This window comes from Bos indicus x Bos taurus, chromosome 3 (assembly GCF_003369695.1).
Source record: "Bos indicus x Bos taurus breed Angus x Brahman F1 hybrid chromosome 3, Bos_hybrid_MaternalHap_v2.0, whole genome shotgun sequence".
In the NCBI taxonomy this organism is placed as follows: Eukaryota; Metazoa; Chordata; class Mammalia; order Artiodactyla; family Bovidae; genus Bos; species Bos indicus x Bos taurus.
The window spans coordinates 13,464,235-13,477,927 of NC_040078.1; positions in this window are offsets into that span (position 1 = coordinate 13,464,235).

Consider the following 13,693-nt stretch of genomic DNA (forward strand, 5'->3'; position numbering starts at 1 on the left):
TGGCAGATTTTTGATTACAGTTTCAATTTCCGTGTTTGTGATGGGTCTGTTAAGATTTTCTATTTCTTCCTCGTTCAGTTTTGGAAAGTTGTACTTTTCTAAGAATTTGTCCATTTCTTCCACGTTGTCCATTTTATTGGCATATAATTGCTGATAGTAGTCTCTTATGATCCTTTGTATTTGTGTGTTGTCTGTTGTGATCTCTCCATTTTCATTTCTAATTTTATTGATTTGATTTTTCTCCCTTTGTTTCTTGATGAGTCTGGCTAATGGTTTGTCAATTTTATTTATCCTTTCAAAGAACCAGCTTTTGGCTTTGTTGATTTTTGCTATGGTCTCTTTTGTTTCTTTTGCATTCATTTCTCCCCTAATTTTTAAGATTTCTTTCCTTCTACTAACCCTGGGGTTCTTCATTTCTTCCTTTTCTAGTTGCTTTAGGTGTAGAGTTAGGTTATTTATTTGACTTTTTTCTTGTTTCTTGAGGTGTGCCTGTATTGCTATGAACTTTCCCCTTAGCACTGCTTTTACAGTGTCCCACAGGTTTTGGGTTGTTGTGTTTTCATTTTCATTCGTTTCTATGCAAATTTTGATTTCTTTTTTGATTTCTTCTATGATTTGTGCATTCCTATACACTAATAATGAGAAAACAGAAAGAGAAATTAAGGAAACAATTCCGTTCACCTTTGCAACAAAAAGAATAAAATACTTAGGAATATATCTACCTAAAGAAACTAAAGACCTATATATATAGAAAATGATAAAACACTGGTGAAAGAAATCAAAGAGGACACTAATAGATGGAGAAATATACCATGATCATGGATTGGAAGAATCAATATAGTGAAAATGAGTATACTACCCAAAGCAATTTATAGATTCAATACAATCCCTATCAAGCTACCAATGGTATTCTTCACAGAGCTAGAACAAATAATTTCACAATTTGTATGGAAATACAAAAAACCTCAAATAGCCAAAGCTATCGTGAGAAAGAAGAATGGAACTGGAGGAATCAACCTGCCTGACTTCAGGCTCTACTACAAAGCCACAGTCATCAGACAGTATGGTACTGGCACAAAGACAGAAATATAGATCAATGGAACAAAATAGAAAGCCAGGAGATTAAGCCACGCACATATGGACACCTTATCTTTGACAAAGGAGGCAAGAATATACAATGGATTAAAGACAATCTCTTTAACAAGTGGTGCTGGGAAAACTGGTCAACCACTTGTAAAAGAATGAAACTAGACCACTTTCTAACACCATACACAAAAATAAACTCAAAATGGATTAAAGATCTCAACATAAGACCAGAAACTATAAAACTCCTAGAGGAGAACATAGGCAAAACACTCTCCGACATACATCACAGCAGGATCCTCTATGACCCACCTCCAGAATATTGGAAATAAAAGCAAAAATAAACAAATGGGACCTAATTAAACTTAAAAGCTTCTGCACAACAAAGGAAACTGTAAGCAAGGTGAAAAGACAGCCTTCAGAATGGGAGAAAATAATAGCAAATGAAGCAACAGACAAACAACTAATCTCAAAAATATACAAGCAACTCCTACAGCTCAATTCCAGAAAAATAAATGACCCAATCAAAAAATGGGCCAAAGAACTAAATAGACGTTTCTCCAAAGAAGACATACAGGTGGCTAACAAACACATGAAAAGATGCCCAACATCACTCATTATCAGAGAAATGCAAATCAAAACCACAATGAGGCACCATTTCACGCCAGTCAGAATGGCTGCGATCCAAAAGTCTACAAGTAATAAATGCTGGAGAGGGTGTGGAGAAAAGGGAACCCTCTTACACTGTTATTGGGAATGCAAACTAGTACAGCCACTATGGAGAACAGCGTGGAGATTTCTTAAAAAACTGGAAATAGAACTGCCCTATGATCCAGCAATCCCACTGCTGGGCATACACACTGAGGAAACCAGAAGGGAAAGAGACACATGTACCCCAATGTTCATCGCGGCACTGTTTATAATAGCCAGGACATGGAAGCAACCTAGATGTCCATCAGCAGATGAATGGATAAGAAAGCTATGGCACATATACACATGGAGTATTACTTAGCCATTAAAAAGAATACATTTGAATAAGTTCTAATGAGGTGGATGAAACTGGAGCCGATTATACAGAGTGAAGTAAGCCAGAAAGAAAAACACCAATACAGTATACTAACGCATATATATGGAATTTAGAAAGATGGTAACAATAACCCTGTATATGAGATGGCAAAAGAGACAATGATGTATAGAACAGTCTTTTGGACTCTGTGGGAGAGGGAGAGGGTGAGATGATTTGGGAGAATGGCATTTAAATATGTATAATATCTTATATGAAACGAGTCGCCAGTCCAGATTCGATGCACGATACTGGATGCTTGGGGCTGGTGCACTGGGACGACCCAGTGCACTGGGACGACCCAGAGGGATGGTATGGGGAGCGAGGAGGGAGGAGGGTTCAGGATGGGGAACACACGTATGCCTGTGGTGGATTCATTTCGATATATGGCAGAACCAATACAATATTGTAAAGTTTAAAAATAAAATAAAATTAAAAAAAAAAAAAAAAGAAAGAACAAAACTAACCAAATCACAAAGTGGAAAACAAAACTAAGGCAAGGTGTCAAGTGGGGAATAAAGCAATGAAAACAAAACTAACAAATATGTTGAGAGGAAAGGAAAGAAAGAAAGAATAGATATGCAAAGTTAAATAGAGGTAGATAAAGAAGACTTATATACATTAAAGATTAACTGCCAGGGGAAAAGAGCAGTGGGAAAAGCAAACAAAGGAATAAATGTAGAAAAAAAAATAATAGGTTTTAAAAATTTTTAAAGATTAAAAAAAAAAAAAGGAAAAGTCCCCAGAACTGCAAAAGCACAGCATACAGGCAGAGGTTTTTAACAACAATTTAAAAATGCGACTGAGAATAAAAAGAAGGAAAAAAAAAGTTCAAAAGCTTAATTAGATTTCATAGTGCCAATAAAATTGGCAACACCGGGGTGGGGGTAGGGGGGAGAAAAAGAAAAAATCCAAAAGAATCTACAGAACAAGTCAAAACATAAGAATAAAAAACGTTTTCCTTGAGTCAGTGCTCTCAGTGTCCTTTCCCTCGCTGGGAGTCATGGTCCACCTCACCTCCCTAGAATGCCCTCCAACACTGTGCTGATCTCTGGACCTATTGTGGGGACAGCTCAGATTCTAATCTGGTCCTATTACTCTGTGTTTTTGTCTCCAACGTCCACAGCTATCAGAACTAGTGCGTTTTCTTTTGTGGGAGCTCTCAATGCCCTTTTATATATTCCATAGACACGGAGTCTGCCTAGTTGATCATGCGAATTTAACCTCCAGCTTGTAAACAGCTGGTCGGAAGGTTTTGGGTCTTCTTCCTTAGTCAGACTACCCCTGGATTTCACTTGTGGTTTTATTTCCACCTATGCATGTGGGTCGCCCACTGGGGTTTGCTCTTGAGGCTGCCCTGGAGGGCTTGGGTTTGCCCCTGTGAGGGCCAGGTGTGGAGGTGGTGCAGCTGCTTGGGTTGCAGAAGTTCTGGTAGCACCAGGTACTCAGGGGAGTTGGTGGCTAGGGCAGCAGGAAATATAGTGCTCTAGAAGGGTAGGACAACCAGTATTGGCCAGTATGCTCCAGTATTCTTGCCTGGAGAATCCCCCTCCCTGATAGAGAAGCCTGGCAGGCCAGTCTACAGGGTGGCAGAGAGTCAGACACTACCGAAGCAAACCTGCACACATAGAAGCAAGATATTTTTGCCTGTGGCAGCTCTGCCCCAGTGAGAGATGGGCATGAAGGTGGCACAGCTGCTTGGCTTTCAGGGACCCCGGCTAGCACCAAATGTGCAAGGACACAGACTGCCTCCACCACACAAGTTATGGCCCAATCAGAGACTTTTTTCGAGCCTCTTGTAGCTGGCAATCAGAAGGCCTCTTTGGCCAATCTTTCTCTGTAGCTCTGCCTATTCAGGCACTTAGAGGGCTCCCTTGCGTGGGGTCCTACTCTGTAGACCAGCATATCAGGCACATAGAGGGGCACCCCTGACTGGGGTCCTACTCTGTAGATCCGCGCATCAGGCACTTAAAGGAGCACCCTGGATGGGGTTCTACTCTGTAGTTCAGGGTGTCAGGCCTGGGATGGGCCAGCCTCTCTATTGTTCAGCTGCCAGTGCTGGTGTGTGTGGGAAGAGAGGCTATAGTGATGGCTCCACCCACTATGCGTGACTCAGCAGTATCGCCTTCTTTCCATGGCTGCCCAGCTTTCCTCCACAGGCATTTCCCACCACGATCTCCTCCCTCAACCCCTCAATCTGTCTCTTTGCAGTCAACAGCAGCCCTCACCCTGGGATAGCTCAACAATCCCTAAATTCCAGCTCCCAGCTGCTGCACCTTCCAGGAGACCAACTTTCCTGTCCAAGGTATGGATGGCTGTGGCCAGGACTCTCTGATTCTCATTCCATTTAGGCTGCCACAGATCAGCTGTTTCACTTTCAGCCCTAAATGTTTTTCCTCTGACTCAGACAATTGCCCCGATGTGGGAATCAGATCCTTGCTTCTGTTCCCCCACCCACTGAGAGCAGATCCAGTCCTACTAACACTCCTGTTTTTCCCCCTAGTTCCTTCATCCTTTTATGTGGGTCTATTCTCAGGAAATAGATGGGGAAACAGTGGAAATAGTGGCAGACTTGATTTTGGGGGGCTCCAAAATCACTTCAGATGGTGACTGCAGCCATGAAATTAAAAGACGCTTACTCCTTGGAAGAAAAGTTATGACCAACCTAGATAGCATATTGAAAAGCAGAGACATACTTTGCCAACAAAGGTCCGTCTAGTCAAGGCTATGGTTTTTTCTGTGGTCATGTATGGATGTGAGAGTTGGACTATGAAGAAAGCTGAGCGCCTAAGAATTGATGCTTTTGAACTGTGGTGTTGGAGAAGACTCTTGAGAGTCCCTTGGACTGCAAGGAGATCCAACCAGTCCATTCTGAAGGAAATCAGCCCTGGGATTTCTTTGGAAGGAATGATGGATGCTAAAGCTGAAACTCCAGTACTTTGGCCACCTCATGCGAAGAGTTGACTCATTGGAAAAGATTCTGATGCTGGGAGGGATTGGGGGCAGGAGGAGAAGGGGACGACAGAGGATGAGATGGCTGGATGGCATTGCTGACTCGATGGACGTGAGTCTGAGTGGACTCCAGGAGTTGGTGATGGACAGGGAGGCCTGGCGTGCTGCGATTCATGGGGTCGCAAAGAGTCGGACACGACAGAGTGACTGAACTGACTGACTGACTGATACTCATTTGTGGAGAAGGAAATGGTAACCCACTCCAGTACTCCTGCCTTGGAAATCCCATGGACAGAGGAGCCTAGTAGGTTAGTCCATGGGGTCGTGAAGAGTCGGACCCGACTAAGCGAATTCACTTTCACTTTTCACTTTCATGCATTGGAGAAGGAAATGGCAACCCACTCCAGTGTTCTTGCCTGGAGAATCCCAGGGAAGGGGGAGCCTGGTGGGCTGCCATCTATGGGGTCGCACAGAGTCAGACACGACTGAAGTGACTTAGCAGCAGCAGCAGCAGTACAACCAACACATTCATAATGAAAGAAATAGCTCATAGATAAGGGATTCAAATTAAAACAGGTATTTTGTTGAACATCTACAAGTGATCTGACTGGTGGCATGAACAAGGGCCCTTACTTACCTAACCGAGAAACTGCTGAAATAGACAAATATCCCCCCAGCTGTGAAAAGCTCACAGGCTCAAATAAGTTCAGCAATTTGCAGGGTTATTCAGATAATAAGTGAAAAAGATGAGACTCAGACATAATTCTGTCAAGTCCCAAAGCTCTGGATTTTCCAGGACAGCAGAACATGTAAGTAGCACAAGTAAGGAGAATTTATAACATGAAGGGCACTGGTCAGGGCAGAAGCAATATAGGTCAGCATGTGTCCCCAGAATAAGGTCACCAGCAACCTGTGCCCCAGAGCAGTGTTTCCAGCCTGGTAGCAAATTCCCAAATGTGGGATACTGAGCCAGCTGGGGGCTTATTGACTGAAGCAGACAGTGACTGGACTGGAAAGGAGGGCCCTAGCTGTGCTGAGATACAACTGTGATCAATAAGCATGTGCTAGGTGAAACGTAGCCCAAGTTGCCACTTGCAGTGTAACTGAAAGGTGCTTGCCTTACTCAGGAACATGTGTGGCACTGCAGCATTCTCACAGGAGGCCTGGGACAAGAGTGAGATGACAAGACTCCCACTCTCAGGTGCTAACCCTGGACTTGCATCAGCCAGAGAGTGGGATCTCCTTGCCTCCTCTGTGCACAGGGCCAGGGGTGGCATCAGAAGTGGGAGGGCAAGAGCCAGTGACCTGGTCACATCACAAATGACAGATAACTTGCTGAAGTGCTGTGGGAGCCCAGCACAGAGCTCCTAATTCCATCTGGGGTGGGATGGGGAGGGTCCTAGGGGATCATTTGAGCTTTATTTGAAAGAGGAAGGAGGGAAGGGTCTTACTCCAGGAAGTGGGAGCAGGTATGTAGGCTGGAGACTGATGGGGTTTCTTTACTTAGGCCCATAAGGGCTATTAACCCTTAATATGAGAAGGTTTTTCCCAGTTAACTGCATCTTCTGGGGCTCTCCTTCTCCTCCTGTCCCCACTGTGCTTCTCAGGGGCTATGAGTGGAGATCTGCAAAGCCTGCCCTCTTACCTATGGGGTAGAGCAGTGTGACCTGAGCCCTTGGGGTGGGTAGAAGGTTGTGTTGGGTGTTGTGGCCTGTTCTCCTCACAATGGGGAGAAAAGAGATGCTCAGAACAAGTCCAGCCAAGAGCTAAGAGGGAAGTTTTGTGATAAAGGAAGCCCTGTAGAAAGAGGCCTGACCAATGTGCCTGGGGAGAGAGTCACCCACACACTATGGTTGGGCAGGAGCCATGCATGGGGTGTAAGCACAATGTGGGAGCAGTCTCTCTACCATGGGGGGCTTCTCCAGGTTTAAAAGGTGATGTAGTTGGTGAGACTGATCAGATGGTGGTTAGACTAAGATGAAAAGGCCCTGTGAAAGCTGGAACATGACACTCTCTAGGAGGATAGTTCACTGCCCCAGGAAGGACAGCGGGGTTCACTAGCCTTCAGCTCTCAGACAGTGAGGGTCCCTAGGCCCTGCTGGGAGGCCAGCTGAGCTTCTTGTGCTAGTGGCTTTTGCAGGTGTGGGAAAGGCTGGAGGTTCTGGCCTATCTGTGACGCACTAAGCATAGAGGGAAGTGGCTGTGGCTGGCCAAATGTCGCTTTATTTCACAGAGTCTACTGAGGCACACTACAGGCCTTTGTTCCTCTCCTGAGGTTGTGTTAGGGAGGTGAGAAGCTGTGCTGGGACAGGTCTGGCCTCCTCCGCTTCATGTGGCTTCTCAAGGTTTGAAACCATCTTAGTGTGGGAGATTCACTGAGATGAAAGAGACTTGGATTCAGAAAGACCTTTGGCTGGGGTAGTGGAGACCTGGTCCGAGTCTTGACTTTGTCATGTACTGACTTTCCAGACCCTGGGCTTGTCTATTAATGTCTTTGGGTCCTCAGTTTCCTCACCTGGAAAATAGGAGGTAATCATAATTGTACCTATCTGCATCTCATGGGTGAAAGTGTTTCACATACCGAAAGGTGCTAGACAAATGATAGGCATTGATGGTGATTTAGCTAACTGACTGGAGACCATAGGAAATGTCCATTATGTTGATTTAGCAGTAATAAATCAAGCAGTGACCTCATTTATCCTCATCAAGCTTCCTCACATCCTTAACCCTCTAGATCTTAGCACCAGCAGTACTCCCATTTCACTGCCATGGACCCAGGGGCCCATTTCATTAACCTAAACCCAGGACCTCTTATCATCCACCTTTGGGAGCCCATCTCTACAGTAGTTTCTCTTGGACCCAGTCTTACAAAATGGAGATAATTTTCAGTTGTCACATGGAACAGTATAGCTGTTTTCATTTTATCTTTGATACTGCAGCAAATAAGTTAAACAAAATGTTCAGATCCAAATGGCCTTCAAATCCACCTGGGTCAGATAGAAATTTTATACTCTTTCTTTAGATTCTCTCACCATTAACTATATTTTATATAACTTATTGCATTTTTTAAATTTTAGTTGACAGTGAAGCATACTCTTAGCTAGTTCTAAGAAAAACTTTACTAAAAGGCAAATTTTTTATCAATGATTTTTTGGTAGAATCAAAGAAACAAATTCAAGTCAGATATCCCATAAATTACATCTGGAACCACACTGTAGAACTAGGCTGCTGACAGTTGCTTCCTCTGCCAAGAACAGGAATCTGCAATATCAGGAGATGCTACTCTTTAACCATCCTATCTCTTTTAGCATTCCATGCCATTTAAACTGATGTCCAACTCCTTGCCTAGACCCCAATATATCTCAGTCTCAAAAGTCTTGTATATATAAAAACAATTGTGGAAACTTAACCATCAGTAGCCTGAAAATGGGTTTAAAACTTTTCATAAGTTTTAAAATTCATAAGCTGAAACTAAAGCAGTACTTAGATGGAAATCTGTAGAATCAAAGACTTGTATTAGGAAAGGAAGAAATAGCTGATTAATACTTTAAGCTGTAACTTTAGAATAAGTATAGGAAATGAAACAGATATCAGAACAGAAACAAATAAAACTGATAAACCTAAAAACAGATATATCGTGGTTTAGTTGCTAAGTCGTGTCTGCCTCTTGTGACCCCATGGACTGTAGCCCACCAGGCTCCTCTGTCCATGATTCTTTGGGCAAGAATACTGGAGTGGGTTGTGATTTCCTTCTCCAGGGGATCTTCCCGACTCAGGAATTGAATCCGGGTCTCCTGCATTCCAGGCAGATTCTTTCCCAACTGAGCTGTAAGGGAAGCCCATATTATATATTTTTTTTAATTCTTTTTTTAATTGTATTTTATTTAACTTTACAATATTGTATTGGTTTTGCCATATATCAAAATGAATCTGCCACAGGTATACATGTGTTCCCCATCCTGAACCCTCCTCCCTCCCCCCTCCCCATACCATCCCTCTGGGTCGTCCCAGTGCACCAGCCCCAAGCATCCAGTATCATGCATCGAACCTGGACTGGCGACTCGTTTCATATAAGATATTATACATATTTCAATGCCATTCTCCCAAATTATCCCACCCTCTCCCTCTCCCACAGAGTCCAAAAGACTGTTCTATAGTTAAAATCATATTTAATTGTGAAAAACTGAAAGTTTTTACATGATCTTAAAAATAAAAGAGACCAAAAAAAAAAAAAAAGATGTTCTGGTAAACCACTTCTCTTCAATGTCATACTGACAATTCTATCTCCACTAAGGCAATAAAAAAGTAAAAAGTATACATATCTTAAAGGGCAGTGGGGAACCAAACATTTTTGTAGACAAAATGCTAATCTATGGAGAAAGCTTTCTAGAACTAATAAGTTTACTAAGATTGCGAGAAAAAAAAGGCCAAGTGGAGGAAAAAACATACTTCTGTGTACTAATGAAAGATACCAGGTTTAAAAATTTTAATTCCATGTTGTGGGGGGTCCATTGAGGTTCTTGAAGAAATCTGTAGGGACAGAGATCATCTAGCAAGCTGTGCATAGTGATTAAAAGGGTTCAGCAGGCACTGGGGGAACAGAGCCCCAACAGGTTTTGAGAGTTTATCCTGGCCTTGGGTACTCACCTCTAGTCCCTAATCCATCCCCATTACCAATCAATCTGTATTGAAAATATGAATTTTTTAAAAATTCAAGTTGAGGCACTTCTCCCACAGATTGTTTGCAGAGTACTTAATGATAATATCGCTATATACCATGTCTAGTGCACCTTGTATCCTGTCGAATTCTTCCTTCTTATTCCCCACCACTAGCAAAGCTGAGCTTCTGAAAAACTTTAGGGGGAGGAGCCCAGTTCAATGCATTCACTGTACAATTCAGAGAAGCAACTTTGGTCCCTATTCATTGAGAAGATTACAAGTACATAGAATCCTCCTTTATATTTGTAATCTGAGTTTCGGGGGTGGTTTTAGTAATAACTGACACAGTTGCATGGCTGGGGGGGCCTAGTGTGTCTGTGTATATATCTGTGTGTGTGTGTGTGTGTGTGTGTGTGTGTGTGTGTGTGTGTGTGTGCTTGAAGAGGCTGGGATTAGCATGATAGATTCCCATGGTTCTTTCTGATCTTTGGGACTCTAACTTAGGTGGAGCATCCTGGCTAAGCTGGGAAGATTGAAGGAAAGAGAAGAAACACCATTTTTACTTGTTTGCATTTTAAATTTGAGCAAACAGCAATCTTCTTTATTTGTATTTAGGGGTAATATTGGTGGTGAAAAAAGAGAATTTTCTATGTGAAAGAAAATAACTTTTCAATGATTTTTTAGACTCAAGTAAACCAGCTTAGGCTATTAATACTTTAACATCCTCTACCAAATAGAGAATACATGTATTGCCTGAATACACATGCAGTGGTTGCTTCTGCATTTATTTCCTGAAAGAGAAGAATCCTTTCTCTTTCTCACTAAGTTCAATATAATACAAAAAAGGAACGTGGTTCATTGCAATACAGTGTGATGAGAAGTAATGGAGACATAAGAGGAGTATCAGGGGTCACGGGTCAGGGAGAGGGTTGGGGATGGGCAAGCCTGTTCCAGGCAACCACAACATCTAGGGGTGTGGGGTAAGCTAAGAAAAAATGTGATGACTTAACGGAACTCTGCTTAACTGTCCTCACCAAAGTATAAAAAACAACTGAAGCTTCACTATTCCTTTCTTCCCTAAGATTCACTATTCCTTTCTTCCCACAATAAGAAAAAATAATAATAATAATTGCATGTGAGGTGCTTAGCACAGGACCTGATACATTGTTTGCACTTGATCAACTGCTCTTCAAGGTGGATGAGAGAAAAGAGCCGAGGACAAGCTCCAGGTTTCTGAAGTGGGCCACTTACTGAGAATTTTTGTTATTGTTCAGTCGCCAAGTAGTGTCTGACTCTTGTGCAACCCTTAGGATGACAACATGCCAGGCCTCCCTGTCCCTCACCTTCTCCTGGAGTTTGCCCAAGTCCATGTCCATTGAATAGGTGATGCCATCCAACCATCTCATCTTCTGTTGCCCTCTTCTCCTTCTGCCTTCAATCTTTCCCAGCATCAGGGTCTTTTCCAATGAGTCAGAACTGAGAATAGGGCCCCAGAAATAGGTTGAAAGTTGAAGACAATAAATGCAGCATCAGACACATTGAGCCTGAGCCCCAGTGGCGACATCTAGTAAAGTGGGATGCAGGGTCTGACGCTTAGCACAGAATGTGTTGGGGAAATAGTTTGGGGCATTAGCAGCATGTGAATGATAATAGGAGCCAATGGAGTAGGTGTCAGTGAGAGAAGGAGAACTGAGATGAAAAGGCAACTGTCCCCAAACACTTGGAAGCATTAACATTTGAGGGAAGGACAGAAGTAAAGGAAGAGGAGCCAGAAGAGGAGCCAGAAAAGAAGCCTGAGCAGGATGGCAAATAGGAAGGGGAGATTCAGGAGTGTGACATTAAGGAGACTGAAAGAAGAGAGACTTTACAAAGGAAAGAGGAATCAATAGTCTCAAATGCTGGAGTGTTCGTGGGTCACCCTGTGATAGCCTAAGGAGTCCTGATGAAGAAAGGCCAAGAAGTGAGTGTCTTGAAGCAAGTGGAGAAGTGTGACTGTGATGTGGACGAGACAGAATTAGGACAGTAGCTGTGGGTATAGGATAAAGGGTGAAGTCAAGAAAGGGGTGTGCTAAGAGCATGCAAGGGCTCCAGGAAAGGAGTGACCAAAGTGAGATCAGTTGAAAGTACCAGAGAAAGAGGAAATATGTAAGACAACAGTTTTCCCAAAAAGATGAGAAGAGATCAGACTTGAAGCACAGGTGAAGGTACTGTTAACCATTGAGAAGTTTACACACTCTCCTCAAATGAACATGGGACATTCTCCAAAATAGGCCGTATGTTAGGCCATAAACAGCCTTGTTAAACTTAAAAGGTGGAAATCATACAAATTATAACCTCTAACTCCAACAGAATGAAAGTGGAAATCAGTAACAGCAGGAAATTTGACAACTATATGGAAATTAAGCAATACATTCTTCATCAACTAAAGGGCAAAAGAATAATTCACAAGGAAATTGGAGAGTTTACTGACATGAAAAAAACTGAAAACACACAACATTCCAAACTTATGGGATGCAGCAAAAGCAGTACTTAAGGAAAAGTGTAAGTATAAAAGCCCATGTTAAAGAAGAAAGATCTCAAAACAATAACCCAAACTTCTAACACAATATTTTTTTATTTTATTTTATTTTTAAACTTTACAATATTGTATTAGTTTTGCCAAATATCGAAATGAATCCGCCACAGGTATACCCGCGTTCCCCATCCTGAACCCTCCTCCCTCCTCCCTCCCCTACCCTCCCTCTGGGTCGTTCCAGTGCACCAGCCCCAAGCATCAAGAAACTTTTTTTTTTTTTTTTTTAACTAAAACAAATAGAAATTAATAAATAATAAAGATTAGTTTTGCCAAATATCAAAATGAATCCACCACAGGTATACATGTGTTCCCCATCCTGAACCCTCCTTCCTCCTCCCTCCCCATACCATCCCTCTGGGTCGTCCCAGTGCACTAGCTCCAAGCATCCAGTATCGTGCATCGAACCTGTACTGGCATCTCATTTCATACATGATATTTTACATGTTTCAATGCCATTCTCCCAAATCTTCCCACCCTCTCCCTCTCCCACAGAGTCCATAAGACTTCTATACATCAGTGTCTCTTTTGCTGTCTCGTACACAGGGTTATTGTTACCATCTTTCTAAATTCCATATATATGCGTTAGTATACTGTATTGGTGTTTTTCCTTCTGGCTTACTTCACTCTGTATAATAGGCTCCAGTTTCATCCACCTCATTAGAACTGATTCAAATGTATTCTTTTTAATGGCTGAGTAATACTCCAGTGTGTATATGTACCATAGCTTTCTTGATATTTGGCAAAACTAATACAATTATGTAAAGTTTAAAAATAAAATAAAATTTTAAAAATTACATTTAAAATAAAAAAAATTTTTAAAGAAATAATAAAGATTAAATATGCCATTGTATGGATTGATATATCACATTTTATTTATTCACTCATCAGTTGTTGAATATCTGTGTTATTTTGACTTTTTGACTACTAAGAATAATGCTGCTTATTTTCTGTGAATATGTTTTCAATTTTCTTGGATGTTTACCTAGAAGTGGCATTGCTGGGTCGTATGATAACTCTATGGTTAATTTGCTGAGGAACTGCCAAAATATTGTTCAAAGTGGCTGGACCATTTTATATTCTTAGCATCAGTGTATGAGGGTTCCAATTTCTCCACATTCTTGCCAACAGTTATTTCTGTTAGACTTTTTGATTCTAGTCATCCCAGTAGGTATGAAATGGTATCTCAATATGGGTTTAATTTTGATTTCCTAATGACTAATGATGTGCATCTTCTTTCCATATGTTTGTTTATTGGACCTTTATATATCCACTTTGGAGAAATGTATATTCAACTCCTTCATCCATCTTAAAAAATATTTGTCTTTTATTACTGAAGTAGAAGAACTCTTCACATAATAATG